This window comes from Salmo salar, chromosome 21 (genome assembly GCF_965601325.2).
Source record: "Salmo salar chromosome 21, fSalSal1, whole genome shotgun sequence".
NCBI lineage: Eukaryota > Metazoa > Chordata > Actinopteri > Salmoniformes > Salmonidae > Salmo > Salmo salar.
This window is the reverse complement of record NC_138311.1, coordinates 12,403,240-12,416,225: the sequence shown is the minus strand read 5'-3', so window position 1 is coordinate 12,416,225 and position 12,986 is coordinate 12,403,240.

Genomic DNA, 12,986 nt, shown 5'->3' with positions numbered 1-12,986 from the left:
TAAAGCAACCCACAAGTTGAAGATATTGAACACAGGCGGTAGACAGAAGGCATCGCAGCCTAGTGCAGCACCCTCAACGTAGCATTGCAGACTGTGTCATTGAAAATAAATGACTTCCGCCGGAACGCAAAGACTTTGATGCATCTGGTGGACATGAGGCATTAGACCGCTGCGCTACTCAGGAGACCCCATATTAGTACATGATTTTGTCTTATTTGAACTAATGATAGCTGGCTACCAAGTGACTGGACTAGTTTTCCCAAAAGTGAACGATGTGTAACGTCAAGTTTTGCTTGCTAGCCAACCAACAGTGTCTTATCAAGCCAATCTACTAAATTTACCTGAATTAAATATGAAACTGATCATGACTAGATTGAATCTAATTTCACTGCGGTTGGTTAGTCAACATGCAATGATACCTGTATACTGTCAATCGCTGAGATGGATTATTTGGTTTTCTGGCTTATTAAAAACTGTTTATCTGATGGATTTTGTTTGAGGGCCTTGATCTTATTTGTTCTAGGGCCTATACATGAGGCCAACTCTAAAATATTATCATGAAGGAATACACACCCAGTCTCATTACTTTGTGTGAATTATATCCCTCAACTTTAAATAATGCAACATTTGGATACAAAACAATTTGTTTAGCTTTCTATTCTGTGGCTGCATGAAATAGCAAACATGTAATATTCACATAAGTACCTTGTAATTACTAGTTGTTACACAGGTTTTAGCTACTTAAAATGAGGTGTATGTTGAGGGGTACTTACTTGTAATTATAATGTACCTAAAAGTGCGTTACACATCCTGACAGTCTAATCGTCAGCTTCTGAAAGCTCCATCCAAGTGGGGTATAAACACAATAGTTCATCACAGAGTACATGTAATATCTGCTTAAGTAATTACTAGGTGTTACACTTAATTTTAACTAGATAAATCGTGTGTATCTTGAGGGGTACTGACTTGTAAATATAGTGTACCTGTAAAGTATGTTACCCATCCTGACAATCTAATCATCAGCTTCTGAAAGCGCCATCCAAGTGAAAAATAAATACATTAGTTTATGCCACAGAGTACATGTAATATCTGCATAAGTACAATGTAGTTACTCAGTGTTACACAGGATTAAGCTAGTTAAAATGAAGTGTATCTACAAAGTATATTACCCATCCTGACAATCTAATCGTCAGCTTCTGAAAGCGCCATCCAAGTGAGAAATAAACACACTAGTACACCACAGAGTACATGCACACTACTGGTCCAAAGTTGTAGAAAACCTACTCATTCAAGGGTTTGTGAGAGCAAAATTACAAGATGATGTTATAATACTGTTTATGCATCGAATAGCTTTGATGAGTACTTTCTCATCTATGTCTGTGTGAACTGAGAGGAGCCTAAAAAACCTACAGCTGGCATTCCAGAGATAAGATCTGGTGGGTGCAACCGAGATAGGGATAGCCTGGAAGAGTAGAACATAATCCTTCCTTGTCTCAAAATCACCCTGGCATCTGGGAAACTAAGGAGGGTTGGGGTTATGAAAACAACCCCTGTGTAGATAATGACAGGATGAACCCAGAGTGGCTTATGCTGCCCAATCTGCCATGACTAAGCATTTGTAGATCTACTATATAAAGAACTCTGCATTTCTGTAAAGGTTAAGCTCTCGGCAACACAACTTAGAGTGTGCTGTCGACAGCTTCATTATTATTATTTTTTATTTCACCTTTATTTAACCAGGTAGGCCAGTTGAGAACAAGTTCTCATTTACAACTGCGACCTGGCCAAGATAAAGCAAAGCAGTGCGACAAATACAACACAGAGTTACACATTGTCACGGGCGTCGTAGGGATTAGACCAAAATGCTGCGGGAATGTGTATACTCATCTTCTTTTATTCGGTAGTAAAAAGAAAAAACAAAACACACGTATACAAAAATAACGACGATAACAGTCTTGTCAGGCACACAGCTAAACAAGAAACAACTACCCACAAAATCCCATAGAAAAACACCTCTTAAATAGGACCTTCAATTAGAAGCAACTAGGAGCAGCTGCTTCCAATTGACGGTCAACCCAACAAACACCACATAGAAATAGACATACTAGAACATAACCCAACAAACCCCGAAACACTCTAAACAAACACCCCTCTCAAAACAGAACATAGCCCAACAAACCCCGAAACACTCTAAACAAACACCCCTCTCAAAACAGAACATAGCCCAACAAACCCCGAAACACTCTAAACAAACACCCCTCTTAAAACAGAACATAGCCCAACAAACCCCGAAACACTCTAAACAAACACCCCTCTTAAAACAGAACATAGCCCAACAAAACCCGAAACACTCTAAACAAACACACCCCTGCCACGTCCTGACCAAACTACAATAACAAATAACCCCTTTTACTGGTCAGGACGTGACACACATGGGATAAGCAAATGTACAGTCAATAACACAATAGAAAAATCTATGTACAGTGTGTGCAAATGTAGTAAGATTAGGGAGGTAAGGCAATAAATAGGCCATAGAGACGAAATAATTACAATTTAGCATTAATACTGGAATGATAGATGTGCAGATGATGATGTGCAAGTAGAGAGACTGGGGTGCAAAAGAGCAAAAAAAATAGCAATATGGGGAGAGGTTGGGTGTGCTATTTACAGATTGGCTGTGTACAGGTACAGTGATCGGTAAGCTGCTCTGACAGCTGATGCTTAAAGTTAGAGAAGGAGATAAATCTCCAGCTTAAGTGATTTTTGCAATTCGTTCCAGTCATTGGCAGCAGAGAACTGGAAGGAAAGGCGGCCAAATTAGGTGTTGGCTTTATTAAATCGATATTAAATAAAGATGATTGTTTGAAGAAATGACAGTCTCTCTCACTTGGTTAGAATTTCCACCACAGGTTTTTCTTTATTTTTACTATTTTCTACATTGTAGAATAATAATGAAGACATCAAAACTATGAAATAACACATGTAGAAACCAAAAAAGTGTTCAAATAGCCACGCTTTGTCTTGATAACAGCTTTGCAAACTCTTGGCATTCTCTCAACCAGCTTCATGAGGTAGTCACCTGGAATGCATTTCAATTAACCTCTTGACGGTCGCCTAGGATAGGGGGCGCTACAGCGATTTTTGAAAAAAGTGTGCCCATTTTTAAACGGCCTCCTACTCAAACTCAGAAGCTAGGATATGCATATAATTAATACTTGTGGATAGAAAACACCCTAAAGTTTCTAAAACTGTTTGAATGGTGTCTGTGAGTATAACAGAACTCATATGGCAGTCAAAACCCCGAGACCGATCGTAACAGGATGTGGAATTCTGAATTGTGGACTCAACTTCATCACTTTGCCTATAAATCACACCGTGAGCAATGGTTCACTGAGCACTTCCTATTGCTTCCACTAGATGTCCCCAGTCTTTACAAAGTGTTTTGAGTCTCCTACTGTGAAAACTGACAGAATGAAAGGCTGTGGAAAGTGGTCACATGAGGGCCATCACCATTATGACGCCGGCGCCCCTGGCTACCCTCCCCTTTCGAAACGTTTAGAAAGACAATGCAATCGTCCCCCTTGAATGTTATTGGAGCTCTGGTTGAAAAAGGCCCTAAAGATTTATGTTATACAACGTTTGACATGTTTGAACGAACCTAAAAAAAAAAAAATGCATTTTATTGAAAGAGGAGTCCCGCGGCCGACGGAGCTTTTGGAGCAGCCTTCAGAACGCGCTAACAAGAACAAGCTATTGGGACGTAAAGGATTAACTTTTTCGAACGAAAATACATTTGTTGTGGACCTGGGATGCCTGGAAGTGCTTTCTGATGAAGATAATCAAAGGTAAGGGATTATTGACAATAGTATACAAGAGTAGATTTGATATGAGATTGTTCCAAGATGGCGCTGACCTGTAACGGTAGCCTATTTTTCTGAGTATCGCATCCCCTTTTATCGCAAAGTGTGATTACCCAGTAAAGTTATTTTTAAATCTGGCATTGCAGGTGCTTTCAAGAGATGCTAATCTATAAATCTTAGAATGACAATATTACATTTTAAAAATGTTTTCGAATAGTAATTTAGTAAATTGTAGCGCTGTTTCACCGGACGCATTTGAGGGAAAATAGTTAGTCAACGTTACGCGCCGATGTAAAATGCTGTTTTTATATATAAATATGAACTTTATCGAACAAAAGAATGCATGTATTGTGTAACATGATGTCCTAGGAGTGTCATCTGATGAAGATTGTCAAAGGTTAGTGCTGCATTTAGCTGTTTTTTGGTTATTTGTGATGCATGTGGTTGGTCGGAAAATGGCTATGTGGCTACTTTTACGATATACTCCTCTAACATAATCTAATGTTTTGCTTTTGCTGTAAAGCCTTTTTGAAATCGGACGACGTGGTTCAATTCAGGAGAGGTGTATCTATAAAAAGATATAACATAGTCCTATATTTGAAAAAAAAAAATTGGAAAATGTTGTTATGCTAATGGCGATAGGATTTTTCGCTGGATGAGCCCGACCAGGGGTTAACAGGTGTGCTTTATTAAAAGTTAATTTGTGGAATTACTTTCCGTCTTAATGCGTTTGAGCCAATCAGCTGTGTTGTGACAAGGTGGCCCTATTTGGTAAAAGACCAAGTCCATATTATGGCAAGAACAGCTCAAATAAGGAATGAGAATCATTACTTTAAGACATGAAGGTCAGTCAATACGGAAAATTTCAAGAACTTGCAAAAACCATCAAGTGTTATGATAAAACTGGCTCTCATGAGGACTGCCACAGGAATGGAAGACCCAGAGTTACTTCTGCTGCAGAGGATAAGTCCATTAGAGTTACCAGCCTCAGATATTGCAGCCCAAATAAATGCTTCACAGAGTTCAAGTAACAGACACATCTCAACATCAACTGTTCAGAGGAGACTGTGTGAATCAGGCCTTCATGGTCGAATTGCTGCAAAGAAACCACTACTAAATGACACCAATAAGAAGAAGAGACTTGCTTGGGTCAAGAAACACGAGCAATAGACCAGTGGAAATGTGTCCTTTGGTCTGGAGTCCAAATTAGAGATTTTTGGTTCCAACCGCCGTGTCTTTGTAAGACGCGGTGTGAGTTGAACGGATGATCTCCGCATGTGTATTTCCCACCGTAAAGCATGGAGGAGGAGGTGTTATGGTGTGGGGGTGCTTTGCTGGTGACACTGTCTGATTTATTTAGAATTCAAGGCACACTTAACCAGCATGGCTACCACAGCATTCTGTGGCAATAGGCCATCCCATCTGGTTTGGACTTAGTGGGACTATCATTTGTTTTTCAACAGGACAATGACCCAACACAACTCCAGGCTGTGTTATTTTACCAAGAAGGAGAGTGATGGAGTGCTGCATGAGATGACCTGGCCTCAACAATCCCCCGACCTCAACCAAATTGAGATGGTTTGGGATGAGTCGAACCGCAGAATTAAGGAAAAGCAGCCAACAAGTGCCTAGCATATGTGGGAACTCCTTCAAGACTGTTGGAAAAGCATTCCAGGGGAAGCTCGTTGAAAGAATGCTTATCACTTTTTTGGTTACTACGTGATTCCATATGTGTTATTTCAAAGTTTTGATGTCTTCACTAAATTGTAAAAATAAAGAAAAACCCTTGAATGAGTAGGTATGCACAAACTTTTGACCGGTTGTGTATTTACTAGGTGTTACACAGGATTTAGCCATTTCTATATAATTACTTAGGTCTACTACTCAATGATCATCAACTGGTGATGCACTTCCGTACTGCTGTACTGTTTGTTGCTACTTGGCTACCTGCCAAACTTTTTCACTTTTTAGTCTTAATAGCTATTTAATCAAACTCTGCATTTAACAAGTTTACCAAAGTCTTAGTTTTGTCCTCACACAACTTTTTGTTAGCTACTGTTTACAGACCTCCTGGGCTGTATACAGTGTTCTTCACTGAGTTCCCTGAATTCCTATCGGAACTTGTAGTCTTAGCTGTCACGACTTCCGCCGAAGTTGGTCCCTCTCCTTCTTCGGGCGGCGTTCAGCGGTCGACATCACCGGCCTTCTAGCCACCGCCGATCCACTTTTCATTTTCCATTTGTTTTGTCTTTGTTTTACACACCTAATTTCAATCCCACAATTACTGGTTCATTATTTAACCCTCTGTTCCCCCATGTTTTCGGAGCCATCATCGCCTCAGTGGGTTTTGTCCAACATGTCACTGGACCTATGCTTTGCCACAGTCATATGCTGAATCTAGTTTTGTCCCGTGGAGTAAATATTGTGGATCTAAATGTTTTTCCTCATAATACTGGACTATCGGACCACCATTTTACTACGTTTGCAATTGCAACAAATAATCTGCTCAGACCGCAACCAAGGATTCAAAAGCCACGCTATAAATTTTCGGACAACCCAAAGATTCCTTCCAGACTCCCTCCACCTACCCAATGACGTTGGAGTACAAAAATCACTTAACCACCTAACCAAGGATCTACATTTACATTTGTCACAAGAAATTAGCTCCCTGGTATACTAAAGATTCCCAAGCCTTGAGGCAAGCTTCCAGAGAATTGGAACGGAAATGGCGCTCCACCAAACTGGAAGTCTTCCGACCAGCTTGGAAAGACAGTACCGTGCAATATCGAAGAGCCCTCACTGCTGCTTGATCAGCCTACATTTTCAACCTAATTGAGGAGAATAAAAACATTCCAAAATGTATTGTTGAGACTGTCGCAAAGCAAACAAAAAAGCAGCATTCCCCAAGAGAGGATGGCCTTCTCTTCAGCAGTGATGAACTTTTTCAATGAAAAGATAATGATTATTAGAAAGCAAACTACGGACTCCTCTTTGAATCTGCGTATTTCTCCAAAACTCAGTTATCCTGAGTCTGCACAGAACTGCCAGGACCTAGGATCAATGGAGACACTCAACTTTTTAAATCCTGTATCTCTCAACACATTCACAGAAATAGTCATGGCCTCTGAACCTTCCAGCTGCCTTCTGGACCCTACTCCAGCTAAACTACTGAAAGAGCTACTTCCTGTGCTTGGCCCTCCTATGTTGAACATAATAAACGATTCCCTATCCTCCAGATGTGTACCAAACTCACTAAAAGTGGCAGCAATAAAGCCTCTCCTGAACAAGCCAAACCTTAACCCGGAACATTTGAAAAACTATTGGCCTATATCAAATCTCCATTCCTCTTAAATCTTTTTGCAAAAGCTGTTGCGCAGCAACTTACTGCCTTCTTGAAGACAAATAATGTAAATGAAACGCTCCAGTCTTGTTTTAGACCCCATCATAGTACTGAGACTGCACTCGTTAAGGTGGTAAATTACCTTTTAATGGCATCAGACCAAGGCTCTGCATCTGTCCTCGAGCTCCTAGACCTTAGTTTCGTATTTGACACCACATTCTTTTGGAGAGATTGGAAATCTTAATTGGTCTACACAGACAAGTTCTTTCCTGGTTTAGCTCTTATCTGTTGGAAAGATATCAGTTCATCTATGTGGATGGTTTGTCCTCAGACAAATCAATTATAAGATTTGGTGTTCCTCAAGGTTGCATTTTAGGACCACTACTGTTTTCACTATATATTCTACTTCATGTCATTCGGAAACACAATTTCAATTTTGAATGCTTTGCGGATGACACACAGCTGTACATTTCGATGAAACATGGTGAAGCCCCAAAATTGCTTACCCTGGAAGCCAGTGTTTCAGACATAAGGAAGTGGATGGTGGCAAATGTTTTACTTTTAAACTCGGATAAACAGAGACGCTAGTTCTAGGTCCCAAGAAACAACGATATCTGCTGTTTGATCTGACAATTAATCTTGGTTGTACAGTCGTATATCAAATAAAACTGTGACGGACCTTGTCGTTACTCTGGACCCTGATCCTTATTTTGACAAATATATCAAGAATATTTCAAGGGCAGCTTTTTTCCATCTTCATAACATTGCACATTTCTGAATCTTGTTGTCCAACAATGATGCAGAAAAGCTAATCCATGCTTTTAGTCCCATCAAGGTTGGACAATTGCAATGCTCTACTCTCTGGTTACCCATATAAAGCACTAAATACATTTCAGTTTGTAATAAATCTTGACTAGAACCAAAGCATTTGATCATATTACTCCAGTGCTAGCCTCTCTACACTGGCTTCCTATTAAGTCGAGGGCTAATTTCAAGGTTTTACTGCTAGCCTACAAAGCATTTGGTCCTGCCATACATACCTAAACGTACGCTATGGTCTAAAGACGAAGGCCTCCTTATTGTCCCTAGAATTTCTAAGCAAACGGCTGGAGGCAAGGCTTTCTCCTTTTAGAGCTACAATTTTATGGAATGGTCTGCCTATCCATGTGAGAGACGCAGACTCGGTCTCGACCTTTAAGACTTTACTGAAGACTCATCTCTTCAGTAGGTCCTATGATTGAGTGTAGTCTGGCACAGGGGTACGACGATGAACAGCAAGGCACTGGAGTGACGAACCGTCTTTACTGTCTCTGCCAGGCCGGCTCCCCTCTCTCCACTGGGATTCTCTGCCTCTGAACTTATTACGGGGGCTAAGTCACTGGCTTACTAGTGCTCTTCCATACTGTCCCAAGGAGGGGTGCGTCACGTTGTGCCAGCCTTTTTCCGCTATACTCGACTTGAGTTAGTTGAATCACTGACATGATCTTCCTGTCCTGTCTTGCGCCCCCTCGGGCTCATGCGGTGGAGAAGATCTTCGTGGGCTATACTCAGCCTTGTCTCAGAGTAGTAAGTTGGTGGTCTGTTGATATCCCTCAAGTGGTGTGGGGGCTGTGCTTTGGCAAAGTGGGTGGGGTTATATCCTGCCTGGGTGGCCCCCCCTCTCTCAGCCTACAGTATCTATGCTGCAATAGTCTATGTGTCGGGGGGCAAGGATCAGTCTGTCCTATCTGGTGAAATTCTCCTGTCTTATCTGGTGTCTTGTGTGTATGATCCCTTTAATTCTCCTCTCTCTCTCTCTCTCTCTCTCTCTCTCTCTCTGAGGACCTGAGCTCTAGGACCATGCCTCAGGACTATCTGGCCTGATGACTCCTGGCTGTCCCTAGTCCACCTAGTCGTGCTGCTGATACTGTTTTTTTTCTGTTTTGCCTGTGGCTATGGAACCCAGACCTGTTATTTTCTACCCTCTCTCTCTATCTCATGCTGTCTCGAACTCTGAATGCTTTGCTATGAAAAGACAACTGACATTTATTCCTGAGGTGCTGACCTGCTGCACCCTATACAACCACTGTGATTAATATTTGACCCTGCTGGTCATCTATGAACATTTGAACATCTTGAAGAATGATCTGGCCTTAATGGACATGTACTCTTATAATCTCCACCCGGCACAGATAAAAGAGGACTGGCCACCCCTCAGAGCCTGGTTCCTCTCTAGGTTTCTTCTTATGTTCCTGCCTTTCTAGGGAGTTTTTCCTAGCCACCGTGCTTCTACATTTGCATTGCTTGCTGTTTGGGGTTTTAGGCTGGGTTCTGTATGATGTAAAACATCTGCTGTTGTAAAAAAAGGCTTTAGAAATACATTTGATTTGATTTCATTACCAACTGAAAATACCTGAAAACAATATATTAGCTTCTACTTAAGTCACCTTTATTGCAACGTGTAAAAGTACCTTACATTTCTTTCAAAATAATACGATTTTTTTTTATTGTTAGATTAACAATTTGATTAATTAGATTAAAGATATAACATAAAATAACTTTTCTAGTGGTGACTCAAATCTGTAGCCTATAGATGGCTCATTTAGAAAAACTGGAGTCTTTTTCTCCCCTTTTTAATGATACAAGTAACAATGGAAATCAACAATTCTGTCTCTGTCTTCATATGTTTCTTTCTTGTAAGCATTTTCCCATCCTGGAGTCTGAGACGTTGTGGAAATCTGTCGTAGAGAAGAAGAATGTCTGAAAATGTAGCATTAGACACTATGTTATCCTATACTAGTTATCATCATCATGCTTTCTATAGTTTAGGCCTATAGCTTGCTAGGCCTAGCTACCTACCTAGCTAGTTCTTGTGTTCATCTAGCTAGCTAGATTGGTATACCTAACCCAAGACAAACCACACCCTGTTGTTTCCAATGGGAACCTAGTGAATCGAGTGGGCAGAACAAGGAAGTGGAGCTAGCAAGATCCTATTGGCACATTTTAGCATGTATTTGCAATTTTCCATTGGGGAATGCCTAGTCTGTGAAGTGTGCGTGTGCAATAACTCAATTCACTATTGCATCGTTATTTTTAACAACTTTTGCAAAGGGAGTACACTCTGTTTGTAAAATATTCTAGTTTTGGGAACAGAAAACAAAATTGAGATCAAGTGTTTCATCGATGAGAAAACAGTCAGAACTGACAACGTGATGCTTCACATTTATACTTCCGGTGAAACATTTGGGCCATTGTTCTATCTGTGCTAACACTAATAAGTTAGCTAGTGTTTAGTTACATTGAAAATAAATTAATGTTACTCATAGTGTGTGTTTACACACGTAGCTAGCTAACGTTAACATGCGGGGTTTGCTCTGTTTGCATCACTTTCAATTAGGGACTTTTATTATGAAGGTGGACAGTAAATTCTACTGTTGTTGCTAATCGTTGTTGTGGCTAGCTTCACACAAAGGTTAGCCCAGCTAGCTAGCTAGTTAGCTAGCAAAAAACGGCAGCTAACGTTTGCTACCAAGTTAACTAAGTTTTCTAGCTAGCTACAGTTAGCCAGAGCCATAATGGCTTTGCAGTTAGCTAGCTATCTAACACGACTTGGCTAGGTAGCTGGCAAATGCTCGCTAGATAGCTAACTTCCTATGCTAAATCGTCCAGAAGAATTCATGTATCCCACAAATAAAATAAACAAATTGCATGGAAACTCTCTTCTGTCTTGACTTTTTGGTCTCGTCTACAAAAAGCTATCTATCGTATCTGGATTTTGCACACTGACCTTCTCGACCACGTTCTTTTACAAAGGGACACCATCAAGGTCATCGTTATTCTGTGCGTGTTGTGCAGATGGGCAGACATTAAGCCTTTAATTCCTTGACATGCCTTAATTCCTAAATAAATAATTGAACCAATGCATCACATCCAAAAGTGAGAACGTTCTTCAGCAGTGCAAGGTTACCTGATGGAATAAAAATTGGTCTTATGACCATTTTAAGTGCATTCATAATCCATTATTCAACCAAGCTTACAATTTGGCAATCACAAATGACTATGTAACAATTTTAACCATAACTGTTTATTCATGTGTCTAAAAATGTTTAATTGATGGTTAAAGCAATTGACCCATTGTCAAATACACTGTTAAATGATTTAACAATGTATTTTTTTTTTTATGTTAACCATTTGTTAACCCATTTTTGCCAATGTGCTCATAAGCTTCCATGAATTTGAAACAAGAGCTTGACCTGGGCCTGGGAATCAGACTCCAAAGCTCTTTGCACAGCCGGAAGTTGGCACTCAGTGCATGAAAATGGAGGAGGTTTTCTCTTGGTGCCTTCAGGAGTTGCCGAAGTTGTCCACAGAATTGTCCGGGTCACAACATCAGTGCCGAAAAGCTAATTGGAGAAGGGCTTTAAATTCCGTATGTCGTCTTATTTAACTGATTACAAAGGTTTCTATACTTAACATTATTAGCCAACTAGATAGCTAGCTAGCTATTTGGGATAGCTCAGTACTTTCCAGCAGCGATAGCGCGTTAGCCAGCTCGCTAAAGTAGTACACAAAATAACCAAAGTTAACTTACAGTACTACCTGGGGATCTAAGCAGAGTTGTGTCAATGAGGAGGTCGGTTCTCAGTTGGCTAACACATGTCACAGGGTTTGTGCAGGCTGAAATATGGTGTGTTGGGATACTATCAGCAGTGGTGTAAACTAAAGTACCGGTACTTAAAGATGCACTCCAGGATCTTAAGCACAACAAATTTGTAGTATATAGTACGAATAGGATTCATAACATATCATATGAATTGCACAACAAAAATATAATAATGAATGATGTAACATATCATACGAAATAGATGACGTAGTACACAATTTGATGACGTAGTACACAAAAAACAGGGACCACTTTTGGCTCATGAGCACCACTTTCAAAACTGCTGACTGAAATTATACAAAAGTTTGAGAGTGCATGTTTAAGTAAAAATACTTTAAATACTTAAGTTCTTTTTTGGGGTATCTGTACTTTACTACTTATACTTTTCCTCCACTACAGTTATAAATAAAATGTATTTTTACTCAGCACATTTTCCCTGACACCCAAAAGTACTTATTACATTTTGAATGCTTAGCAGGACAGGAAAATGGTCCAATTCACACAGTTATCAAGAAAACATCTCTGGTCATCCCTACTGCATCGGATGTGGTTGACTCACTAAACACAAATGCTTTGTTTGTAAATTATGTCTGAGTGTTGGAGTGTGCCCCTGGCATGCCATAATATTGTGCCTTCTGGTTTGCTTTATATAAGGAATGTGACATTTATACTTTTACTTTTGATAATTAAGTATATTTAAAACCAAATACTTTTAGACTTTTACTCAAGGAGTCATTTATTGGGAGACTTTTACTTCAGTCATTTTTGATGATCTTTACTTTTACTCAAGTATGACAATTGGGTACTTTTTACACCACTGGCTATCGGTACACTATAATTACAACTTCATTATAACTAGTGAAATCCTGTGTAACACCAAGTAATTAAATTGTACTTAATCAGATATCACAGGTACTCTGTGTTCTGTACTAGTGTATTTAATCTCCCTCTTGGATCTCGTTTCCACAAGCTTTAAATTGAGGGCCAGGTTGTAAGGAGGGTAATGTACTGGATAAGTACACATTAATTACAAGTAAGTACCCCTCAAAATACACTTAATTTTAACTAGCTAAATCCTGCGTAACAACTAGTGATTACATTGTACTTAGGCAAACAATTCATGTGTTTTGAAATAGTGTCTTAT